The sequence below is a fragment of a genome, unplaced genomic scaffold (genome assembly GCF_019419815.1).
Source record: "Pyrus x bretschneideri cultivar Hongxiangsu unplaced genomic scaffold, Pyrus_bretschneideri_v1 Contig18, whole genome shotgun sequence".
Classification (NCBI taxonomy): Eukaryota; Viridiplantae; Streptophyta; class Magnoliopsida; order Rosales; family Rosaceae; genus Pyrus; species Pyrus x bretschneideri.
Genome location: NW_025999479.1, coordinates 6101403 through 6122237, shown reverse-complemented (window position 1 = coordinate 6122237; position 20835 = coordinate 6101403). Strand labels below are relative to the sequence as shown.

The window sequence follows — 20835 nt, the reverse complement described above, 5'->3', positions numbered from 1 at the left end:
AGCTCTCAATGAGACCGAAATACTCTCACCAACACGGGAGGGAAGTGTGTTGATTATAAAGACAAGATTGTCTAACAGAATAATACCCCTCACTCTGCCACTTGCCAAAACTCAATGTCTGGGCCTTTGTCAATTAATAAACCCAAAGTGATTAAGGTGACATGGCCTATATGGGCTCGGTCCAAACCCAGTATAAATTTTCGAAACAGTTTTCGAGTCCCATCTTTGAGTTTTAGTCACATTTGAATAATCAATTATCATAATTCATTTATTAAAATACTGCTAACCAATGCTTTGATTAATCTATCACTTCGACATATTTCTCTTAACCTTTGGGTTGAGAGTGTCATATGTTAGGTTTTAATTGGTGAGGTAATGAGACTAATCTAAACACATTTTAGTTTTACATTGAGTGAAAATTAGAGAATGGTGTCTCACCAACTCTGAGTTGCGCCTACATAGCCCCCAAGTCAATATAGCACAAATATAAAGAACCTAATTTGTTAGAATTGCAACGAAATACAATCCTTTTCTATAACAATACTTTTATACCATTAATATGGTAGGGCTAATAACTTCAAACCTCTAATGTGAAAACTTTACATTATTCTCTGAATTTAAGTCTCTTAGTAACAAAAACACTTAACACTCTAATTGAAGAATTTTAGGATCATAAACAAAGCATTTAAATGTTTCATATCGGATGTTTAAAGACTTATTGTTGAACATTCACATGTCACTACATAAACCTGAGTGATACACTCGATAACCTTGCCCTTGTGATGTAGTGTAGAATTACAGAAGTCAAAAGCCAATACACATGACAACAATGACTGTTCTCAAGTGTAAGTATTAATTTATAATGAAAACTAATGAAAAGGGCTTGAAAACTTTGAGTTTTAACGATAAGGACAAAATAAATGGTAAAGTGAATAGTACCAGGATTGACTTTTTAGTGTAAAAATGTGGCTTTTGGTTAAAGTGAACAGTACAATGAATTTTTCGTTAAAACTCCCTAATTTATATTATAGCAACTAATGAGTCACTCGATTGACATGTCGATATAACTCCATGCAAAAACTCATTGACTGCGTTCAGTGTTATTAATTTCATGACCATCTATATATTTATCTTAGTGTCATAACACTTATGGCAAGAGACACCATTCGCTGTCTAAAACAATATTTGTATATACCGATTTCCCCAGATTATATATATATCCACTCACGTAATCACATTATCCGGAATCGCCCGTCACAAACTCCAACTACACGAAGAAATGAACCTCGTCAAAAGCCTGGTTATCAAAATGCAGAGAGTGAACCTCGTCTGTTACATGGCAACCCGTTTTGAAGAGAATGGTTCTCTTCTTACCACAAACCCTGTGGAGAAGGAGGAGGCGAGTGCCATTCTGGCCAGCAAGATTGCCTCTTCGGGTGAGATGAACGCTAAAAAAGCTTCGGTTTATGATCATGGACCTCCATGTCTTGCACACTGAGGTGCATTTGACCAGAGACGTAGCAGGTAGCCTAATGAGGATCTCGTGGACGATTTCCGGAGGAAAATCCCGAGGACAAGAGGGTATCATCCCTTCCAATTTCAGCTCTTGCATTTCTTGTATGATATCCATGTCTTGCACATCCAAATATTTATATACCAATTGAGAATAACAATATAAACAAAATAAAAAAATATCACCAAAAAATATACAAATAAATCCAACAATAGTCAGCAATAAAAAACCCTAGATAATCAGATTTTTCGGATGAAACCCTTTTTCCGCTCAATAAATACAAAATCGAAAACCCATCAGAGAAAATCAAACGCTAAATCCAAACCCTGCATTCTCATCGGAAAAATAAAAAAAGTACAAAAGAGGTCTCTATCATCTGAATTTCTAAGGCTTCTCCTCCTAACTAATTTGGGCTATCTCTATCTATGTGTGCTGTTATGCATGGACCCACTATTCCATATTAATTTCTTAATCTACGTTTAGTTCTTGGTTAGCCTGACAATTTCAACAATACATCAATTTGGTTGATGGGAACGCTTGGGCTATCGCTCTCCGAACCAAATGGTACTTCTTCTCCATTTAGCTTACAAAAATGTATTTTAAAAAAAATGAAAGAATATGCTCACCAAGTGCTTGCTAAAATTCCCCAATGATAATGTTAAGAAATCCGAATTTAAGATAAATTATTCATCCGTTGAAGCCAATGTCCAGTATAATATGGATGCTGTACTGTATTTGTATATGGGTTTATTTGTCTATATATAAATGGATGTATACCAAATGTTATTGAGCGCAGGAATGTGCCGAGCAGAGGAGATGCAGAGAGCTGGCCCAAGCATCTACCTTTTACCTTGCAGTGTACTCGGAGGTGAGTATGCTCCCTTTATTCTTGCAGGTCATTTAGAAATTCCTTGAACGAAGAATATTTTATTTGCAGGATTATCACATCTTTTGCTAGACTTTTTTTTTTTAAAGTAATTATGTTTTAAATGTTTGGAAATTCTAAAATATGTACTTTCTAAGGACCAAAAGTAAATTTAAAATGCTATTGGTGTTTGTGACTTAGGAAATGATTTTCGCACCTCATTATTCCAGTTGCGTTCTTATTGTTTATCTCTATCTATTGATTTATTCAATTTGAAAGCAATAAATAACGAGGAGAGGTCAGGGTGTGCGGAAATCACTTTTTTAACCCCAATTTAAAGGACAAACCTCTCCTTTTGGAGTAAAGGCTGGTTTCAGAGAGGCCAGGCACACACATTTCAGTTAATTTTTTTTTTATTTCCTTTTATAAAAGTTTAATTTAATTTCCCATTGAAACTAGGAAAACATCAGCATTACGCATAAGAATCTGCTTGAAGTTTTGCTTGCAGCAGTTCATAATTATTATTTCTTCACATGAACTTGTATCTTTGTTGAATGTTTGATGTATATTTCATGTCTGAAAAACATTACACGATGCAACATATATGGGAGAAGAAAAACGTGAAGAAGAAAGGAGGACCATGGCAGCTAAGCCAACATAATGATGACCTTCAATCCCACTAATCTTAATCTATTATCTAACTTTAGCTTTACAGTGAAGAAGGGCCGAAAGCAATGGATAAAAACAATAGATGATGGAGGACCGAAAGCAACAGCTAAACACCAACAGCAGCTGAGCTGTTATCCACCCTACTTTTAATAATGACACATCCAATACTCCCCCTCAAGCTGGATCCAAAAGGTTGATAGATCCAAGCTTGCCAAGAAGAAGCTGAAACTGATGAGAGGCCAATGATTTTGTGAATAGGTCCGCAAGTTGATCCGAGCTCCTTACAAAATGCGTTTGGATAACCTGAGATTGAACTTGTGTACGAACATAGTGACAATCGACTTCAATGTGCTTGGTTCTCTCATGAAAAACTGGGTTGGAAGCAATGTGCATTGCAGCCTGATTGTCACAGAAAAGGGACATGGATTGATGATTGAAAATACCTAAGTCACACAGTAAACCTTTGAGCCAGATTAGTTCACACGCAGTAGATGCCATTGCCCGATATTCTGCCTCAGCACTGGATCTTGCAACGACAGTTTGTTTTTTGCTTTTCCATGAGACAAGGTTGCCTCCCACAAACGTGCAAAATCCCGTTGTAGACTTACGATCAATGGAATTGCCAGCCCAATCTGCATCACAATAACCTGTAATCTGAGTGCTTGCATTTTTCTTCATGATTATACCACGTCCCACAAAACCTTTTAGATACCGAAGTATCCTTTTGACTAGGTTAAAGTGCTCCATCGTGGGAGAGTGCATAAATTGGCTAACAATACTGACAGCATAGGTAATGTCGGGCCTTGTGATGGTCAGGTATATCAACTTACCAACCAACCGCTGATAATAACTTATGTTTGGAAGAGATTAACCCTCTAAGCTGACCTTAAGTTTAATGTCAAGAGGTGTAGGGACCGGTTTAGCATCACTCATGTTTGCTTCCTTAAGGAGATCCAGAACATATTTGCGCTGGTTAAGGAAGAAGCCCTTGTGAGATGTAGCCATTTCGATGCCAAGGAAGTATCTCAGAACACCAAGATCTTTTATTGCAAAGCGTTGCTGAAGGGAGTGCTTGAGTTCTTTGATTTCTTCAGGGTTATCTCCGGTGATGATCAAGTCATCAACATACACAAGAACAACCAATGTACCAGCGGTGCCTGAGCGTACAAATAAATAGGAGTCCGCATTGCTTCTTCCAAAACCAACACTAATAAGGACTGAACTGAGCTTAGCATACCAAGCTCTCGGTGATTGTTTAAGACCTTAAATTGATTTGTGCAGTTTACACACAACATCCTGTTTATGACTTTGAGAGTGACCCGGTGGTAATCTCATGTAGACGTCTTCTTCAAGCTCACCATGTAAGAAGGCATTTTTTACATCCATTTGATACATAGGCCATCCTTTGTTGACAGCCACAGACAAGAGTACGCGCACTGTGTTCATCTTTGCAACGGGGGCAAAGGTTTCCTTGTAATCCACATCAAATGTTTGAGTGAAGCCACAGGCCACTAATCGTGCCTTGTGTCTTTCAATAGACCCATCCGAGTTGAATTTAATCTTGTATATCCACCTGCAGCCTACTATCTTCTTTCCTTTGGGCAGTGGCACAATGCTCCAGGTTTTATGTTGATCGAGTGCATGCAGTTCATCCTGCATTGCTTGCTGCCACACTTGGGATTGGTTAGCTTCTTGAAATGATTGAGGCTCTTCATGCGCAGATATATTACTCAAATAGGCAGTGTAATTGTGTGACAACTTTTGATAAGAACAGTAGTTGGATAAGGGGTGCTTGAGCTTGTACGTAATAAAGTCTTGCAGTCTTGCTGGTGGGTGCCTCTCACGAGTTGGATTTCGTCGAGGTATGGTAGGAAGAGACTCTTCTGAAGGTTCTTCAGGACCAATACTACGTAGAGTTTCATCTTCTACAGGCATGTTGCTGTCGTCATATGAATCCGGTTGATTTGGAGCCACAAGATCCATTGTGTGAGTTTGATCACCCGCATTGTTGAGTATCTCAGTCCTTGGCAGTGGAAACATGTCCAAGATAATCTCCCCCTGACTTGTACTATCCAGAGACTTACTGTAATAAGAGTTAGTTTCATGAAATTGAACATCCTTTGAAACAATTAATCTCTTAAGTTGTGGATTATAACACTTATACCCTTTTTGTGTGGACGAGTAGCCAAGGAAAATGCATTTAGTTGCCCTAGGATCAAGTTTGTCTCGATGTAATGACTGAACATGAACAAAACAGATGCATCCAAAGACTTTAAGGTGAGACAAGTCCACCTTTCTGTTCTTGACTATCTCCATTGGGGATTTGAACCCCAAAACCCTACTAGGTAATCTGTTGATCAGGTAAGCTGCTGCCATGACGCTTTGAGACCAAAAACGTTTTGGTACATTCATTTGTAACATCAATGCCCTAGTTTTTTCAAGGAGATCTCGGTTTTTTCTCTCGGCAACACCATTTTGTTGGGGTGTGCCAACACAGCTAGTTTGATGTATGATGCCATTGTTGCTCAAATTTTGAGTCATGACTTGGGACATGTATTCTGTGCCATTATCAGACCTTAGGGTTTTGATTTGAGAAGAAAAATGATTTTTGACAAGGTTGTGAAAGTCCTTAAACACTTCCATCACCTCACTTTTTGATTTTAACAAATATAACCAGGTGGCTCTTGAATAATCATCAACAAAAGTTATGAAATATTTATAACCATCAAAAGATTCATTTGTTGGTCCCCATATATCAGAGTGTACAAGTTCAAAAAGATGAGAAACTCTAGACATCGAAGACCCTAGAGGTAGTCTTGTTGCCTTTGACAAATGACAAGTTTCACAGTGGGTTGATTCTTTGCCTAAGTCAGGAAATAAGGTGGATAAGATAGGTTGAGATGGATGAGCTAGTCGTTGGTGCCACAAGGTGGAAGCTTGAATGGAGGTATGGATGGACTTTGACTTGGCATGGAACCCACAGGAAGAGTTTTTTGATATGTAATAGAGACCATCAAGGTAAAACCCCTCACCAATCGTCCTCTTGGTTATACAATCCTGAAAAATGACAGTTTTTGGTGAAAAAATGGCCAAACAATTTAAGGAATTTGTGATTCTTCCCACTGAGAGAAGTTGAAATGGAAATGATGGGACATATAGGGCCATAGACTCTATTTGATCAGATATCAGGTGGATTTTTCCCTTTCCTACAATCCTAGCACCTTCACCATTAACAACAGATACATGTGAAGGATTATGTAGTTTCTCAAATCTATGTAACTTTGACATTTGATTAGTCATATGGTCTGTGGCACCAGAATCTACAACCCAAAAATCATGTAACTCATTTATTTTAAGAGCAGTTTGGAAAGCAGTTACGATACCTTTCAAGTCTGTCTGAGGTACATAATCAGCATCAGCTAAAAAACCTGCAAATTTGCCCATCAATGCAGTAGTACTTCCATCTTCATGATCAACCGATCCATCCTTTTTTCCCTTCTTTTGTTGGAGATACGCTGCGAACTCATTTAAAAGAATGGCAGGATTTGCAGTGAACTGTTGATAGGTATCAACATTGTTGATAGATGAAGATGTTGCAGTGTTGGCACGAGGGTGTGCTCGACTTGTCTTTGGAGCGGATTTATCCTTCATGAAGTCAGGTTTGAGTTCTGGATGTAGGATCCAGCATTTGTCTCTCACATGCCCGATATTGTCACAATGTAGGCATTTTAAATGAGGGTTTTTTCCTTTATATTTTTTTCATTTGTCACGTAAGCCCTAGCTTCTGTCACGTTGGTTTTTATACCATTGTTCATGACTTTTCTCCTTACTTCCTCACGTTGGATAGTTGCACAGATACTAGTGAAGGATGGTAGCTCCGAGTTCATGAGAATGTGACTTCTCAAATCCTCATATTCTGAGCTCAAGCTAGACAATAATTGAAAAAATTTATCTTCTTCAGTTCTTTTAAGGAGCACAGAGAGATCAGTTGTGTGAGGTCTGTACACATCTAACTCATTCCACATGCTTCTCAAAGAACCAAGATGTTGAACAAAGCTTTTACCTTCTTGCTGTATGTTGGAGATATCCTTCTTGAGTTGAAAGATGCGAGCTGCATTGTTTTGATTTCCATACATCTCCTTCACGGTGGTCCAAAGGATGAGAGACGACTCGGAATAGCTGAAGATTTCAGCAATATTCCTTTCCATAGAATTTAACAACCATGACATGACCAGTTGATCTTTCCATAGCCACCCTCCATATTCTGGAGAAGAAGCATCTGGTGCAGGTTGACTGCCATTGATGAAACCGAGTTTGGATCTTCCACCGAGAGCAAGACTAATAGCCCTTGCCCATGGCAAATAATTAAACTCATTCAATAATACTGAACTGAGTCGTTGGTTTGGATTGATATCCATTTCAGAAGCGCTTCCAGATGAAGAAGCAATGATACTTCCATCTGCCATTGTTTTTGAAAAATAAACACAGCAGGTTCGATATACAGAACTGGCTCAGGATGATGCCCGCTCTGATACCATGTTGAATGTTTGATGTATATTTCATGTCTGAAAAACATTACACGATGCAACATATATGGGAGAAGAAAAACGTGAAGAAGAAAGGAGGACCATGGCAACTACGCCAACATAATGATGACCTCCAATCCCACTAATCTTAATCTATTATCTAACTTTAGCTTTACAGTGAAGAAGGGCCGAAAGCAATGGATAAAAACAATAGATGATGGAGGACCGAAAGCAACAGCTAAACACCAACAGCAGCTGAGCTGTTATCCACCCTACTTTTAATAATGACACATCCAATAATCTTGATGTTCTAACACTAGCAGCTATGTGAAAGCCGTTGTGGAATTTATTGGCAACGACTGGGTTTACATTAATTTTTAAATTTGGTTACATAGGAACTGTTGCTGCTTCATTGATATTCAGTGGCAGAATGGGTTTGTCACTATAATGTTGTTTGGTTACGATCCTTGACTTGATGATGATCCTATAAATGCAGATAGAGGAGGTTGGATGGGAGAACCTGACGAGGTTCAGTGGAGATCTAACATCTCTCAGCTTTTGGATATTGTAAGATATTCTTATTCACATTCATTATCCACAAACTCGTTTACTTGATTCATTTTGCTTATGCCAAAGTGGAAAAAGAATGTGTCGGCAGCACTTAAAAATTTCTAGTTCGGATATGTTGAGAACTTATATACAAGGGTCAGGGCTATTTGGTTTCTAGTATTCCAGATAAATTATAGTGATTTGAATATAAGAAGGAAGTGGAGATGCGTAGTTGTCCGAACAAATTAGTGCTAGCAAACATGTTTGTGTTATGTCTCAATAAATTGTTTACGCTATAAACATGTTACGGAATCCTTTATTTATCAAAAGTTTGAAGATTGTATGTATCCATGGACTAGAAAGCTGTAAAGAATAGTAAACGTGCTTTATCTAAAGAGAAGTGTTGGATATTATTTCCAGGCTACCGAGTTCAGAACTGTGTTAATCTTCATCCACAAGCCATTTCTTCTTGATTTTGTCTCAACCTTTTTCCTTTCGTGATATCAAGGAAATTATAAAAGGAATATGCTAGGGAGACCATGTTTTTTTAGACCGTTTTGAAGTATCAAAGCAATTATAAAACGTTACCTGGGTGTTTGTGAAGTTTCAAATCCCAAAGTTTATCAGAATAAAAGTTCAATTTGCCATGAATCATACTTAAAATTCTAATACTTTTCAGAGTATATACCTTTTAATTCTAACGCAGTAGTGTTATCCTAGTTCATATTTACTCCTCAGTAGTTGCTTTAGTATGATGTTGTTTAGGGAAAAATCGCCTTAGTTACTTTGTTGAAAGTTCAAGGGCAGCATGCATGTTACAGAAATTTGTTTGGATAAAACACATCCCAAATGTCCTCCCCCAATTTCAACAGTACGTCTTCAAATTTTTGGATGGTTAACATTTTTCCATTTGAGGGACAAATAATATTTGAGTGTCTTCTTCAGAATGTACCAGATTTGTTTAATTTAAAATGGTCATCAAACTCCAGATTGAAAGACGTGGTGCAGCAGTTTAAAAAGGTGTTTGCTGTTTTCTTCAAATTGCATACGAAATGTTGCATCAGATATTGTCTATCTCAGTAGTCGAGTTATTTTATTGGGCTCGGACGCTTTCTAAAAGCTATCAACAATTGATCCTTGAACCCAGCATCTGGAGACGCTTCAGGCATTTTGGTCTACTTTGGATGATATCGACAGGTCCCTTTGGGTTGTTGATCCTAAACAAGCATCCCCTGATGTATCTTATCGCCAAATCATTATAGGTGAGTTCATACGTACTGATAATTTTTCTCCCTTTTGTTTCTTGTGTTAAATCTGTTGAGGTTTTTGTTTCTCAGGAAATGATTGCTGCATCGTGTTGTCCATTAATTCCATTGATCCTAGAACTTTACCAGAGTGAGATTGCACCTCAATCAGTTACCAGAACTCCTACTTTCTATCATTTTCTTTTCATTCAATTGTGAGTATGAAGTTGTGTTAGATGTCGTTTTATTGGTTCAGGTCCATTTGTGAACTTGTTGAGAAACAGATGGCGAAGAAATAGCAAAAGATGGTAAATCATTGCATCTCTTCCTTGTCCTTGAATCTGTATTCTGGCTTTAATACTTGTTTTGAAGGTAGCCCAAATATGAATTTTGTGGTGGTGTTGACTTTTGAATCATCCTTATTGACGAATCCACGTATCTGTTTGTACACTTAAATTTGTATAACATCCCCTCTGCTTTTCTTCACCAGTGAACTCTACATTAGCCTTAAACCAAAGGATGGGAAACAAAAATAATTTTGCTATAATGGGAATATTGTTATAACACTGCTGTCTTTCAAATTTACAAGGAGAACACTGAAGAAAATAAAAGACGAACTGATAATGTATTTATCTATCAATTATGAATTATTTACATAGGATTCAAGACAAACCATTTCTTGAATGTCTTCTGGAGACTCAACTGCCAACGCCCCCTGATGTCGAGAAGAATGACCACCAAGTTGAATGTGGAATTTGTTATGCTCAGAGTCTTCCCATCGGTAATTCTATGTATACATTCTTTGGTATTTACCGAGCTTTTTCAGTCATTGACTTGGCAGTTCTAATGTAGATGATGAGCTTAGAGGTAAGAGTAGAACTGGAACTGACTACATGCGATAATACCAGCTGCAACAAGGCTTTCCACAGCATATGTCTTGTGGACTGGTTGCGTTCTATCACCACAAGAAGGCAGTATGTTTAAGTTTCTTGCATCATGGTTAATCTGTTTCTGTATGCATGAGTGTTGCTTTACTTGCCATTTACAATATTTGATAATATAAATTTTCGGTTGACATTCAATATGGCATGTGCAAACATTTTCACTGTCAGATGATCAAAGAAATTACATGCACTTCCAGATTGAAATCATCCCATTAAAACGTTCTGTTATGAGGACAGTAGCAATTATTTTAATCATCGCAACGTTTTGGAATTCAGAATTATTTGGGTTGTATCTGTCAGTCGTGAACTCTTTAGTGGCAAACGCGGCTTCCTTTTATGGTTCCTTGATTTATGAAATCTGTGTATACTTGCATAACAGGTTATTTGATGTCTTATTTGGAAGCTGTCCATACTGTTCAGAACCAGTTGTGGTGAAAATCAACAGCGTTAAGAAGTAACCTACGTTTTCTAGTCCTCCTAATCAAAGATCTGTTGATGCTCTCAGTTTCCCGGAGTGTTCTTCAAATCTGATGTTCTCACCCGAAGAGCACAAATTTTGGATTATTGTTCATAGTAAATTTTGTAGCAGTGTGGAAATGTGAGTACTAACACACAGAAAGCTGTACTGTAAGCAACATCCGAATGCGTTTGAGTCATATCATTTCAGAAGAGAATGTTTGAATGATATACGTATTCTTCTCAAAGAGAGGCATTTATATGTATACAACCCTAATGTAAATAGAAAGAAAAAACTATTTACACTGGATTACATGGGATTGATATCAATCAAGGATCCTACCTAAAATACAAAGTCAACACTCCCCCGCAAGTTGGTGCATACATGTCGCACATGCCCAACTTGTGTAAGAAACCTGAAAACTTATGACTTGAAACAGCCTTTGTGAGAATATCTGCTAACTAATCTTGCATTCTTATTGTCGGTAACTCAATTATTTTTGCTTCCAATTTTTCTTTGATAAAGAATCGATCAACTTCAACATGCTTTGTTCTATCATGTTGTGCCGGATTATGTGCAATATCATGGGCAGCTTTATTATCACAAAATAATTTCATGGAATGATCATGCTTTATACCCAAATCACTTAATAGAAGCTTAAGCCACAAAATTTCACAAATCCCCAATGTTGTACCTCTATATTCAGCTTCTGCAATGGAACGGGCAACCACATTCTGCTTTTTACTCCTCCACATAACCAAGTCCCTATGAATATAAAGTAACCTGATGTTGAGCACCTATCGTCAACCAAGCCTGCCCAATCTGCATCAATATAACCTTCAACTCTAAGATGGTTATTCCTTTTAAACAAAATTCCTTTGCCCGGACTTCCCTTCAAATATCAGAAAATCCTCATTACTACATTCATATGTTGCTCTCCAGGGTCATGCATATATTGACTTATATGAGTCAATTTCATATTATATATTTTAAGGAAAACTAATGAAAAGGGCTTGAAAACTTTGAGTTTTAATGATAAGGACAAAATAAAGGGTAAAGTGAATAGTACCAGGTTTGATTTTTTAGTGTAAAAATGTGGTTTTTTGTTAAAGTGAACAGTACCGTGAGCTTTTCGTTAAAACTCCCTATATTTTACCCTATTCTTAGTATACTTTGGTTAATATTTTAGAAGAATTTTGATACTTTGAATTGTATTTCTAATATAGGACTTTCAACTTCATCTAAAGCAAAACATGGTCAAATGGATGAATTTTGGAGTAATTCCAATTGGAGGACGTTCGTGAGTCACTTGGCTTGATTGTATCAAAATATCAGATTTTTCTACCAAGCAGTTATTTTCTGGCAATAAAATAACGGAGCAATGTGCAGTGCTGGAATAGTGCGTTTTGGGCTTGACTTGCTTTTTTGGAGCCCAAGATGATCTCGGATGGGTTCGTGGCCTTCTGGAGATATGTTCAGAACGTTCTAATCCTTAAAACAAGCTAATATGGGCTGGATTTGGAGAAGATTTGAGACTAAAACGTGGTGGACAAGTACTTGGCAGATTCTCCTAGTTTAATTAGGGCTTTATTTTCTAAGATATTTTATAATTATTTAGTTTCCTATTTGGAATAAGAGCGCTCTGTCTCAGGGTTTGTCCAATGGCTTAGCAAAATATATTGCTTGGCTGTTCTTAATCTCAGAGACGCTTTATTTTTATGCTACTTTGGAGACAGATAACTTGGTTAGGGTTCTTGGAGAATTTCTACTTTAAGGTGTTTTCATTCCTTTTATTCTTAATAATATTTTCTATAATTTCAATTATGAATATGCGTAACTAATTCCTTTTACTAGGGTGAAGCCTTAAGCCTTAGCATGAATATGTGATTTTTATTTAATTGCTTATAATTGATTGCATGTATACTTTGAATTATTAATCACTGTGATTAAAACTATCTAATTGTCTTAATGCCTGATCACCATTATATTCTTTAGAAAAGTAATTTGATGCAATTTTGGTCGAAAGGTTCCCTAAAATTGACGCTGGCTTCTTGTGATTAATAATTTTAATTTCACTTAAGATGAACACCACGTCTTAAGGGTTGCATGGTTTTTCAAAGGATTTTCATAAAGCATAATGAGTCTTTCATGTTCAGATTCAATCCGAATGTCCAGACGGGTTGCATGTCAAATATACATTCTATGTTCGAGGTTCCAAGTAGAATATAAATTAGGAAAACCTAACCTTCAAAATGGCATATGTAGATCATAAGTAATTGGTAAAAATACATAGGATTGCTAGGTGATGGTGGAACCCTAGTGCTTTTATAAATTGGTATTTAAAATTCTTTTCCTTTGTCATATTAGTTTTTAATTGAAATTCATTTTTTTAATATTACCCAATTTCATAATCTCTTTTCTCAATTTTTAATTTTAAATATTTAATTAGGAATTGTTTCTACATAAATTATCTAAACAGTCTTTGAGGAGAACGACATTGCATGAGCATCTATACTACAATAGTCTTGTATTCTTGCAAGTATTTCATGTGTTTTTATCCCTACTTTTGTAGATGGTAAAAATCATATCAACTTACTACACTCAAGGCATAAGCAAGGTCTGGTCTTGTGTGTGTGCCAAATACATTAAACGACCTACTAAACCTTTGGTATCTCCCTTTGTCAACTGGTACTTGATTAGGATCAACACTGAGCTTTAATCCTTCCTCTAATGGTGTAGCTATTGGCTAACATGCTGACATGCTAGTTTCGTGCAGTAAATCAATATTATACTTCCTTTGAGACAAGAAAATTCCAGAACTGCTTCTTGATACCATTATCCCTAGAAAATATTTCAGGGATCCAAGGTCTTTCATCTTAAATTCTATAGACAGGTAACTTTGCAAGGCCGCACGCTCTTCCAGATCATTCCCTGTCACCACCATATCATCTACGTTCACACTTAGTGTAGTAAGCTTCCCATTTTGTCTTTTTAAGAACAGAGTATGATCAGAATTACTTTGTCTGTAACTAAATGCTTTCATAGATTTTATGAATCTTCCAACCCATGCTTGAGGGGACTGCTTCAAACCATACAAGGATTTCTTCAATTTGCACAACTTCCTCTTGTATTTATCTGGAGCATTACATCTTTGCTGAAGATCCATATAAATCTCTTCTGTCAAATCTCCATGCAAGAATGCGTTCTTCACATCGAACTGTTGTAAGGGCTATTTAAGGTTTGCCGCCAATGACAACAAAGCACGGACTATGTTGTCTTGGCTACTGGGGCAAATGTATATGTATAGTCGATTCCATAATTTTGAGTGTACCCTTCGCTACTGGTTGTTCCTTGAAGCGGTCTACCGTCCCATCAACTTTGTACTATACAGTGTACACGGCAAGTCTGTGATCTCCCAAGTAGCATTCTTCTTCAAAGACTTCAATTCTTCATTCATTGCAACTTGTCAACGTGGATCAGGTAAAGCCTGCTGCACACTGTTAGGAATAGATACAGTAGATAATTGATGCATGAATGACTTATTTGATTTTGACAAGTGACTGGTAGACACATAATTGCTTAATAGGTATAATACATTAGACTCGAGGTTGGGTTTATTAACTGGATATCTATTTTTTCATTTAGGGTCAGCTTCATAAGTAACTTTAGGAATACCTCCGTTGACACAATCAAGGAGATGACATGGTGGTGCATCCGGGATCAAAGATGATTGATTATGGTTATTGGGGCTCAATTGTGACGAGACTAACTGTGAGACAGCTGGCGACACTGAGTTGTCTAGCGGTGCTAATAGTGAGTTGTCTGGTATCCGTTTGTCTCTTTCAAGGTTTTCAACATTGTTTTCTTGCGAATGATCACCACTTGTCTCCAAGATATTACCACTTAACTCCAAGTCATTCACAACATTATTTTCTTGTGAATGATCATCACTTCTTTCCAAGATAGAACCACTTAAATCCATATCATTCACAATATCTGTATTTGGAATAATATAATTAAGAGTTTGAACTTCTATATGATTTTCCTCTTGAAGTGAAGACTAGGGATTAGCAAAGTACATATCATTCTCATGAAATGCAACATCCATAGTGACAAACAATTTTTTCGTCGAAGGGTGATAATATCGATATCCTTTTTGATTTGAAGAATATCCTACAAACACGCATCGTAAGGCTTGCGGTTCGAGCTTACTCATCTATTGTTTGTGGAGAGGAATGAAGGCGACATAGCCACACACGTGAGGTGGAAGATTGGGGACTGTAAGGGCATCAATATGCAAGGACAGAGCTTGAAGTGGTGTTTGAAAGTCAACTGATCTATATGGAACACGATTAATGAGATATACTGTTGAGGTGAGAGCTTCTCCCCAGTAAGATAGGGGAAGACACGCCTCAAGCAAGGAAGCATAAACAACCTCCAGAAGCTGACGGTTCTTGCATTCTGCAACTCCATTTTGGTGTGGAGTAGACGGACATGTAGTTTGACGAACAATACCATGATGATCAAGAAAGGCACGAAGTTCAGAATTCACATACTCACCGCCATTATCACTTCTAAGAACTTGTATTTGTGACTTATACTGTACTTGCACCATTTTGTGAAATCGTTGAAACAAAGAAGGAACTTCACTTTTGGACTTCATCAAACAAACCCAAGTCATACGTGTGCAATCATCAATAAAAGTAACAAACCAATGAGCACCATCAAATGTAACAATTTTAGAGGGTCCCTAAACATCAGAATGAATTATCATAAATGAAGCTGAACTTTTATTCAAACTCGATGGAAACTAAGCACGATGACTTTTAACAAGTTCACAAACATCACATTTAAAGTTAGAAACATTGTGCTTGACAAATAGGCTAGGAAACAACCTTCGTAAATACCCAAAAGAAGCATGTCCAAGGAGGCGATGCCATAACCAAACCTCCGAATCTTTATTCATCTCCTCATGAGACCCTTCCACGACAAGAGCTTGAGTCAAAATTCGGGTACTGTCTGATGCCAACTCCAAGTTGTAGAGCTTCCTCTTTTTAATACCATTACCAATCATCTTGTGATTCCGAATGTCCTTAAAGACACAAAAGGAAGGCCAAAAAATCACAAGACAATGAAGGGCAACAGTTATTTGAGCAACAGATAACAAATTATAATCAATGGTAGGGACAACAAGTACAATATCAAGATTAAGGGTATTAGAAAGGGAGACAGTGCCTTCCCCAATAATGGGGGCAACATTACCATTGGCAACACTTACAAAAGTTTTGGTGGACGGTTTTAGGGTCTGTATCTGTCTAGAATCACAAGTCATATGTTTAGTAGCACCAGAATCAATTATTCATATATTATTCATAATAGATGCAGAAATCTGTAAATCCTTACCATCGTTACCTGTATCAGTAAGCAAAGCAGACAATTTCTCGGCCATAAGTTTAGAATCGGCCTTAGCTCTGACCATCGAGGCGATAATGTGAGTCCATGATTGATGAAGCCCAAACTCCAAGCAAACCGAGCTATGCAAATAATCAGTATGAGGCTAACAAAGTAGCCCAACGACAAAACAAAAAAGCCTAGTGAAAAACAAAGCTGATTGTTTTTTTTTTCCTTTTTCTTTTTTCTTCTTTTCTTTTTTTCTTTTTTGTTTTTATAAAACAAAACACAATTAAAAAAGAGACAGTGTAGGTCTGCAAACTTTGAAGCAGCAGTAGGGGCTGGTCTGGATTGTTAATTGCAGGGGTGAGCTGAGACGAGTTTGCAGGTTTGGCTCTCCGGTGTGATGTGGACGACTCAACGAATTTCTTCAGGCGGGTTCAACGGATTTTGGGCAGCAATAGGTCGAGAATTTATGGTTTTCAGTCGAATACAGATTGGAGAGGCAGAGATGCGGGTATGGTATTGATCAGGTGTGGCCGTTTGCAGTGGTGGGTTAGCAGTCGAGGTGATTCGAGATCCGGGTCTGCTATGAGATGATGCAATTTGGTATTCAGCCTACGAGTCAGGCAGCCAGAGGGAATGGAGATCAGGGTTCGTGAGAAACAGAATGGAGCGAACAAAACGAGATGAACGGAATGGAGTGGGTTTAGTCCAACAACGACGGCGACACTTGCCGGTTGGACGGTGCCCAACACAACTTGTGGCGTGACTAGCGGTCGGACAATGCGCTGCACAACTGGCGGCGCGGCTGGTAGTTCTAGCGCTGGGTTATGCGCACAGCAGAGCGATTTTTTTTAATTTTTTTAAGAAAAATTAATAAAAGAGGTTTGAAAACTTTGAGTTTTAAGGACAAGATAAAAGATAAAATAAATAGTAATATATTTGATTTTTTAGTGTAAAAATGTGAATTTTCGTTAAAATGAATAATACCGTGATTTTTTTGTTAAAACTCTTATTTGTTTTTCTAAACCTAGCTTTAGTGCCAAGAAAAGAATGCTTGAATGATATATGTATTCTTCTCATTGAGAGGCATTTATATGTATACAACCCTAACGTTAATAGAAAGAAAAAACTAATTACACATGATTACGTTTGATTACATGGGATTGATATCAATCAAGGATCCTACAAAGTCAACAATTTCTAGTACCATCCTTATCCCACCAGAGCCCAACACTCAATCATTTGTACTACCCATCAATTGTTGGAAAGTAGCTTCTTATCCATTATGCTCTGTCTAACCCTTATCCATCGGCATGTTCACTTAATAACTACGCGCCTGCTTGGTAACTTTTTGGATTTTAGTTTTTTAATATTTTATTTTTGTTAAAGATAAAGAAGAAATACGTGAAGTAAAATAGAAATGAATGCATGACTGAATGAGAGTGAAAGATAATGAATAAAACCAAACCTTAAATTCAAAAACTTAAAATTATTTTCAATTATAGGTTTTAACTAGTAAATTTTACCCGCACGTTGTTGCGGGAATGAAAATATAACTATAAGAGTATGTTTTAACATGTAAATATGCAAAGTGTTATAAATACTAAACAGAAAATGGAATAAACATATTTACAAAGCTGTCAAAATTTATATAACTTACAGAAAAGACATTATCAAATGCTTTAATAGTATACAAAAATGATTAACCTAGTATTCCACCTTGATAATTCATGTTTGGATCAACTATTTACACACACAAAAAATGTGATCCCATACTCGTTTGTTTTGGATAACAGATGCCAACATCCTTTGACACATGAGCAAAAGTTTTTGGGTTGAAGCAATCACTGCAGAAAAAATAGGTTTGATCATCAGAAAGAAAAGGAAAATAAAAAAGCTAAAAATGAAAGAAAATGTTAATACACATGTAATAAATAGTTTGAAACAACCAATAATAAACAACAGTTACCAAATAGAAAACAACGCTTACAACTTAAATAGAAAGGAACAATCTACTGCTGCAAGCAACATAACGTCCACTTTGCAGATTTTTGTGGAACCACTTTGCAGGTTTTGCGGAACCACTGTGCAGGTTTTGCGGAAGGTTTTGTGGAACCACTTTAAAAATTCAAATCTTTAAGCACGTTGAGAGATTACTTTTTGATTATCAAAACCACTACTGGATTTATGCAGACACAAAATCTCACAATATTATAACCACGACCTTATGCATAATAGGAACAACACTATAATCATCTGTCTAACAGAAATTAACTCTTCTACAGCAGCAGCAAGTGTAACATTATGTTGTGAAAAAAAATCGTCTTTAACTGAAACCATGTCAGAGACCAAAAGTTAAAATTAGTTGACTACTTTGTTTGGTGTCACTCAAAAAGTGAATAATCATGCAAATACTATTAAAGGTCTATGGGCTGCTTACTGTGGTGTGGCCACTGTCTGAAGCAGCAAGAACCATTCTGACTTAATACTCCACATGTTTTCTGGCTTAAGATTGCAAAGAACACACTCTCCAGTTCTGCCACGGAACAATTAATATGAATAAACATTGACAAAAATTGATAGTAACTTAATACCCCAAAAAAAGTAATGAGCAAGTATGAAATTGTGAGTCACAGTCGGAGTAAGAGTAAGACCAAGAGAAATATTATATTGTGAGATTGCGAGCAAGAGTGAAAATAAGAGTGAGAGTAACACACAGAAATTCTACAAAGAAAAAAAAAACAACAAAATCACACACACTGAGTGAGAAAAAGATTATATTGTGAGATTGGGAGTGTGAAATAAGGAAAATAAATTTTAAATAAAATTGTTGCACTCTCACCGTTTAAAATTTGGCAGGAATGGACAATTTAATAAAAGAGCAAAAAATTGCACCAATTTGCCGGTTTCCTGCAGTTGCTTTTCATCCTCTCCATTCGACAGTCCAGGTCTGCAACCCAAAAACATACAAAAACGATTAGCTTCACGGTCGGATTATCAAATCATGCGGTTACCGGACCGACATGCACGCAAATAAAAAATTCATCAATTTGTTTTTTCTGAATCCATAATTCAGATTGGAGTTCGAATTCAACGGAAAAAAAAAATACATAAATCCATCAAAAATTTTGCCCAGATGAAAAAAGAAATAAAGAGTGAATTAGAAGCTTTTAGCAAAAGAGTTTACCTCAACAGGCCTTTCTCTCCCTCTCCCCTGTAAATTCACCGAACCTAGAAAAAGCCATCTGTAAATTCAAAACAACCCGCAAAATTACAAATACAAAATTCAAACAAAAAATCCATGTGAACATCGAAAACCACAAAAACAAAATTTGAAACAGCAACACGGATGAAGTCACGAAACTTACCAGAAGATTCTAGATTTCGTGGGTAAAAAACCGATCCTGACCGAATCCAAAAACTGATGAAATTTAGGAACTGCTTTAAACCAACCATGAAAGTTAGGCGTTTATATATAGAATCAAAGTAGAGAGAGATTATGTGTACCTGAATTGAGTTCAGAGGCAAAATCCGTCAACCAACCTCGGGTATCTAAATCTTAATGTTGAAAAACTCTTCGGCTCTGCATAAAAAATAAAAAAAATAAAAAAAACGTTTTTGTTATTAGATTTTTTTTCTCGGAAACCAAACGATGGGTTAGAAAAATCGGAAAAAAAGGCCAAATTGGGAAGCTTTGCCCGCGTCGATGGTGGTGAAGACGAACACAGAAAATTAGTAAAAAAATTTCTAACCCACAAAATCATCAAGTTTTTTCTAAAGTCTAATTATATCAAATCAGAAATTTGAACCAGATTTGAACATATAATAGGTGTAGAAAGTACCTGTGTTGATGAGGAATAGATGATGATGATGTGGGTTTCTGATTTTCCATTGTTCTTCCGTTCTAGGATGAGAGAAACGGAAAGAGAAGGAAAGAAGAGGAAAGTGAAAAGTGGAAGATGTTGGAAGCACACAACACAAAGAAATCGAGAGATTCCAAAAAATAAAATAACCAAAAGGTAAAGCAACGGGAGACAGGTGGGCTTCTTAAAATTTTTAATAATTACTTTGTGCATGCATCTAATTTATTTATAATTTTTTATTGTGTTTTGTGCCACATGGATCGAAGGTGAGATGGCGACAGGGATTGCAAGGAGGCATGCGAGGGGATGTCAGGAGAGAAAAAGGAAACAAATACCTAGAATCAAAAGGGCAAAACAGCCAAGCCGAGCAACATGCGGGAAAAAAAAAAGATGAAGGAAAGGGATAAAAACGACATTTCATGTAGCATCTTCAAAATGCCAAAAAAGTGAACGTTAGATCAGGGACAAAACCGAAACGGCACTGTTAATGAACAGTGCTTTTGAACAGTGCTTTCCACCGGCTTTTAGTATATATAGAATTTCTTCCGCCTCTCTTCCTCCACCCTTCATCCCTCACTTTCTCCTATATATTTTCTAGTTTTTAATTTTCTTCCTTCACCCAACAAAGTTGAGTTACTGTGCAAACTCAACGTCTATAAAAAGTTTAAAAACTAATTAAGCGGAAGATTTTATTGAACCGTCGTGGAATGCAATGCAACCACGTCCTGCTTTTAGGTACTTTGTTTGGCACTAGACTTGTGGACCTAAAATGCATGGTAACTAAAACAAAGGAGATGTGCCATGCCCC

The 20835-nt window shown here is 36.9% G+C and overlaps 1 long non-coding RNA gene and 1 pseudogene across 1 annotated transcript; one reads left to right on the top strand and one right to left on the bottom strand.

Annotated features, from left to right (window-relative positions):
- Positions 1-1224: 1224 nt before the first annotated feature.
- On the top strand, positions 1225-11082 carry LOC103945724 (annotated as a pseudogene).
- A 6667-nt stretch (positions 11083-17749) lies between these two features.
- On the bottom strand, positions 17750-20158 carry LOC103964933. The gene is made up of 7 exons (XR_007257519.1): positions 20007-20158; positions 19672-19747; positions 19533-19602; positions 19352-19409; positions 19007-19114; positions 18605-18700; positions 17750-18011 (listed from the first exon to the last, which is right to left on the bottom strand). It is a non-coding gene; the product is annotated as an uncharacterized LOC103964933 (long non-coding RNA).
- Positions 20159-20835: the final 677 nt, after the last annotated feature.